This window comes from Phaseolus vulgaris, chromosome 7, assembly GCF_051622355.1.
Source record: "Phaseolus vulgaris cultivar YP4 chromosome 7, ASM5162235v1, whole genome shotgun sequence".
Lineage (NCBI taxonomy): Eukaryota > Viridiplantae > Streptophyta > Magnoliopsida > Fabales > Fabaceae > Phaseolus > Phaseolus vulgaris.
In genome coordinates this window covers 12,476,721-12,482,720 of record NC_143504.1, presented here as the reverse complement: position 1 = coordinate 12,482,720, position 6,000 = coordinate 12,476,721, and positions in this window count along the sequence as shown.

Genomic DNA, 6,000 nt, shown 5'->3' with positions numbered 1-6,000 from the left:
TACCATCAATAATTTATCGATTATTATTGTTAGTATCATCAAATGATTGTTTAATAAAAAAATGTGTTTTTTTTTCTTTTATTAAGTGACTTGCTTTGGTTTATCAAGCTTTTAATTTTTAAAACTATGATCTTATGATTAACGAGTTAAAAATTCCACTATCGAGTGTGTGTCAATAACTTTTAGTGTATTATTTTTTAATAGTTAACTAATAAAAAAAGTATAAAGATTCCTATAAAAGTTATTTTGATTAAAATATTCTAATTAAATTATAGAAAGATATTAAGAGAAAATAGCATTAAAATAGTTGGGTTTGGTACATAAGATATTAATATAGTTTTTATTCTTATTTTATTATATATATATATATTATTAAATAAAATTTTATTTGAAGTTATATGAATTTTGGAACACCTATAAATTGATATGAAAAATTTAGAAAATATGTTCTGACACAAATATTTTGGAACAGATAAGAATATATATACATATATATAATATAGAATTATATTTAGTTTTTAGAATAGAAAAACATTTATTACTATAAATAAATGTTCAGTAATTGGATTTTATTAGTTCATTAGTTGTTATGTAAATAATGTTGTATAGATTTTGGACGAAATTATGAATTAGCGACTTTATTAGTTTTATTATAACAAGATAATATAAGTATTCCTAAGAACTCTTCAATTTCTTCCAATCTTATGCAAAACTTAACTCCTAAAATTTAGTATTTTGCCTATGAAACTCTATGACTAATTTTTTTTAATAATAATCATTATAAGAGTAAAATAAATCTAGTAGATGTGATTTTTTTTCTCTGTAAAAAAGACATTACATTATGTTTTTCATATAAAAATTATATTACACTTATATTTTCAATTCTTAAAAAAAAAATTATATTTTTTAACAGTCCCCAGGAAATAATATTATCGTACTACTCAGTTAATAAAAACTAAGAATCATAATCATAATTATAATATATATATATATATATATATATATATATATATATATATTATTTGAACAATTATGTCCTCGAAATAAAAACATTAAAATATAAGTATTTGTAGACCATTAACCTATGGAAGCATGTTGATTTTTTACTCTACTGACATAAAAATATGTTTTCATATCATATAATCATAATAGTAACATACAACAGTGCAAAAACATGAGTTAACGAAAACATCATAATAGTATACATATTATCATCACCAAATCATATTTATACTTAATTAATTATTCATATATTTATATATATATATATATATATATATTTATTGGGATGATGCATATAAATACAAATGAATTTATATTTAGTCACACAACATATTATGACTAAATATAAGATGTTTCTAAAAAAAATTTAACAATGATAAACATGTTTCATTAAAGACTAATACCTGACACATACTAGAATAAGACCAATGCCTCAATATCAAGATGATATAAAGTATTTGACATTAAGATCAAGATGTACATCTACTTACCAAGTTTAATATAAACCTCCTTTAGCTTCTCATCACCTAAAGTCTTGTATGCATAACTATACAATAATGAAGCTAGAATACCTCTATTAAGTGAGGGAATGTTATTAGATCAAAGTTTCACAAATCCTTTGTTTGAGTTTGATTATGTGCATAAACAATGAAGTGTCAAAACATAATCCTTTTAAGCATTAGATCATGTCAAGCAAAAATGTTCAGTTTAACCTAACAAAAATTTTGGGTTCCTCGAGTGGACGTACCAAAGAGGCTCAATACCTAACCTTGGAGATGTAGATCCAATGAGTCCTAAGTCATGAGTCAACCATATATAAGAGACTTTGACACCACCTTCAACCCAAAAAGTTGAAGGTGGTGTCAAGGTCTCTTATATATGGGTTGACTCATGATTTGAGACTCGTCGAATCCATGTCTCCCAAGTAGGTACCAACAATTGGCGTTGTTTGTGGGAAGTTTTATACGAGTAAGAGAGACTAGTAGGTAAAACATTTTCAAGGTGGAGGGGAAGTTTGCAATGTGTGGATGAGACTCATGATAAGTGACAGATTTTAGTAATATTTCATATTAAAATACAGGCACTTATGAATATTAATTGATAAAATAACTATAATATAACCCTTAAATTATGAATTTAAACCTTTTTACATATTTTGTGATTATAATTTGCATAAGAATGGTTTATTCCCAAATTTGTGTTAATTTCAAGATTATAGGGAAGAATGGAGATGAAAGGGAAAAAGGAGAGAATAAACAAAGCTAAAAAGGGAAAACTGGAACGCTCCAACACTCGCCCAAGCTAGAAGCTCCTAGAGGATCTCACCCAAGCAAGCCCAATCTCACCCAAGTGAGATCACTCCAGTGACGTTGGACCTGTTTTCGTCAAACTTGTTCAGGCGAGCCTAACTCGCCCAAGCGAGAACTCACTTAGCCCAAGCCCAACTAGGTTAAATATAAGGCATGGGGTACAACCATAAACATCATTGAGTGGATTGGAAAATCAACTGGGAGAATAGAAGTTATAAACCCTAGAGGAGGCAACCATAAAGGAGAAACATCTTGGATCTTCTTTTCTTACTTTCCATGCTTGTAATGGTCAACATGAGTGATTAATTCTACCCTATGGGATTGGGAGTAATTTTTTCAAACTCTTATGTATTGAGGTGATATTTAAATATAATATTTCGTTCTTGATTGAAGATTGATATTGTCATTTTATTTGTAATGCTTTTTACCATGATCAAGATACTTAGATTTGACTAGAAAGTACTTCTAAGTTTCTGACCTAAATGATAATGCTTAACATATTTGAATGCTATGAATAAATTTAAAATGTTAATTGCTATCAACATCTAATCGTAATGATAATAAGTTTTTATAAATATGCGAGGAATCGATATTTAGGAAACTCCCTTAATAATTTTATATGCAGGGAATCGATATAAATGAATTTTATAAGGACATCAACATTAATCAAATGATAAAATATTACCATGCTATTCAAAATACAAAAAAGTAAGAAGGATGAACCCCAATCCTAATTTTCCCAATTGAACCAACAAACTCTTTGATTTACTTTCTTTACAATTCTTGCAATCATAACAAACTCCCAACAAACTTTATTATTTTGTTTTCTCTTTAGTGAATCTTGTACTTGATTATTCAATTGTTCCTTATGGGTTCGATATCCGTCCTTAATGACAAATTATTACTTTTGACAACACGGTGCACTTGTTGTAAAATAAGTCATCAACTCACACTTGGGAGATTGTGAGGAATTCAAGTATGGAGTTAGGAGTCTCACATTGGATGGAGATTAGTGAGATGAATGGTATATAAGAAGAAAGACCCATAAAACCTAATGCCATAAGGTTTTTGGTTGGAAATGATGTTAGGTATCTTTTATATGGGTTGACTCATGGCTCAAGACTCGTCATGTCCATATATCCCATGTTAGGTACTAACTCTCCCTGGTACATGTCCACTCGAGGAACCCAACAATTGACATTGTTTGTGGAAAGTGCTATACAAGTAAGAGAGACTCATGGGTAAAACACTTTCGAGGTGGAAGGAGAATTTGCAATGTCTGGAGACTCACACTTAAGGGAGAGATTGGTAGGAATTCAAGTATGGAGTCAGGAGTTCCACATTCAATGGAGATGAGTGAGGTGAGCAGTATATAAGGAGAAAGACTCACAAGCCCATTGTCTTAAGATTTAAGGTTGAAGGTAATGGGTTGGATCATGACTTGGGACTCATCAGATCAACATTTCTCAGGTTAGGTATCAACTCTCCTTGTTATATCAACTTGAGGAACCCAACAATTGGCGTCGTCTATGGGAACTATTATATGAGCAAGAGAGACTTATGGGTAGAACAATTTTGAGTTGGAGGGGGAGTTTGCAATGCAGGGAGGAGATTCACTTAAGGGGAAAGTTGTGAGGAATTCAAGTATGGAGTTAAAAGTCCCATATTGGGTAAAGATGAGTGAGATGAACAATATAAGGAGAGAAAACCACAAGCCTAATGCCTTAAGGTTTTTGGTTGGTGGTGGTGTCAAATATCTTATATATGGGTTGACTCAAGACTCATCAAATCCACATTTGTCATGCTAGGTATCGACTATTTCTGGTACGTCCACTCAAGGAACCCAACGAGACACAAAAGTTATGTGTTGTATGTTTTGTCTAATATACGCAAACACTTTATGTGTGCCTTTCGTCTCATAAAGTTTGTTCTTCGAAAAACATAAACGAGTGTACTTCATCTGACAAACACAAGCCTTGAGCATTTGATGGTACATGTTAAATTTATAAATGCTTATTTTATGCTTACTTCTTCTTTCTGTCAAGAGGATCTCACAATGTTTTTTCAACATCAAAATCCCTTTAAGAAAATGTTGAAAGTTTCCCAACACAATAAATTTTTCTACAAAGGAGAGATGTTAATGTAATAGAGTTAGCTAGCTGTATCAAGCCATGCACTTTGCTCAAAAGGTGGAGAAATCTATCTACCTAGGACTGTGAGGCTTTGTTGTATTTTTTAGGTGTTACCAAAGAATCCACGTACATTTAATGCTTAAGTAAAAAACATTATGTCTCAATGCTTCAAGCATGGTCAAATGGAACAAGAAGTAGTAATAGAATAAGACCCTCACAACACAATGAATCCAAAGGATTTGCAATGACTTTTTTAATTCTCAAGATCTATATAGTGAGAAACAAGAAAAACACAATAAGGGAGGGTTGAATTATATTTTAAAATGTTTCATAGTTTTTCATAGTTATTGTCTAATTTTGTGTTATCTAACAATAAGTTTGGTTTAGATTAGACGATCTGATGGAAGTTTTTCACAAACATAGTGATGACAGAGCCCCCAGCCACACACAACCACATAATAAATAGGATGAAGACCTAAAGGTTATTTATCAAATTATTTGCAAAAATTGGTCTAATTGAGCTTTTGTTTATTTGTGTAGGCCCAATCAAGAGGAAAACTCTAGGATGAAGGAATGTACAAACATATCCAAGAATACCCCTAACTCATCAAAACATAAACTAGAGCTTCGGTCAGAAGAACACAAGACGGCTGAGTTTCGGTTGACTAGTCAACATTATTTTTGGGCAAAGCTTTAGCTTAAAAAAATTGTATAAAGTTGTTTAGGATTTCATGGGCCATGCATTGGACCTAGTAGCATAAAATAATTGGACCAAATATTTGGGCCAAGTAGAATATGATTTTGGAATTGTATTTGGGTCAATAGTAAAATAGGTTCAATTAGGGTTAACCAAATATTCTTTCGCAAGCCACTACTGGTTTAACCAAAGTATTATTTCAACAAGTCACTCTTGACTTAAGTCAAGTATTCTTTGAACCAAAAGTCACTCCTAGCTTGAGACATGAACAATGTCTTTGTGATTAAAAGATCACAGTTTTCACTCACTAGAGAGTGTAGTGTCTTTCGACATATACAATATTGGTTTAAACTCTCTGTATTAGTTTGCAGGGATGAACACAAATAATGTTATTACAAAGTTTTGGGTGCGATAAAAATGGTAGAGTTTAACACTTGTAAAGTAATGGTTATTTTATCTTCTCTTTAAAAACATGTCTTTATACATGCTTCAAGAAAGTAGTTGTTGCATTCCCTTTTCTATCCATTGAGTATATTTGAATTCACTTTATTTGTTGTCTTCTTCTTGTTCTTCCTTCATAGTCTAACGAGCTTTAACATTGAGGAGCATTAATTTCTCTTCTTCAAACAATTTTCCTGATAGTAGGCAATACTTATATTCCCCAATAGTAGAACCTTTTACACCAAATAATGGTAAAAGTGTACACCGTACAAGACAAATAGTTTGACCAGAGTTGAAAATAGCTTGTGTTTAGAGAGTTGATGCTCATTTCCGTTTTAGCTTAAAACCTAAGAGATGTTTGAATAGAGTTTTTTTTTGTTTGGTGTGGATCTCTTTAGTGACAGACATTGAAGACATT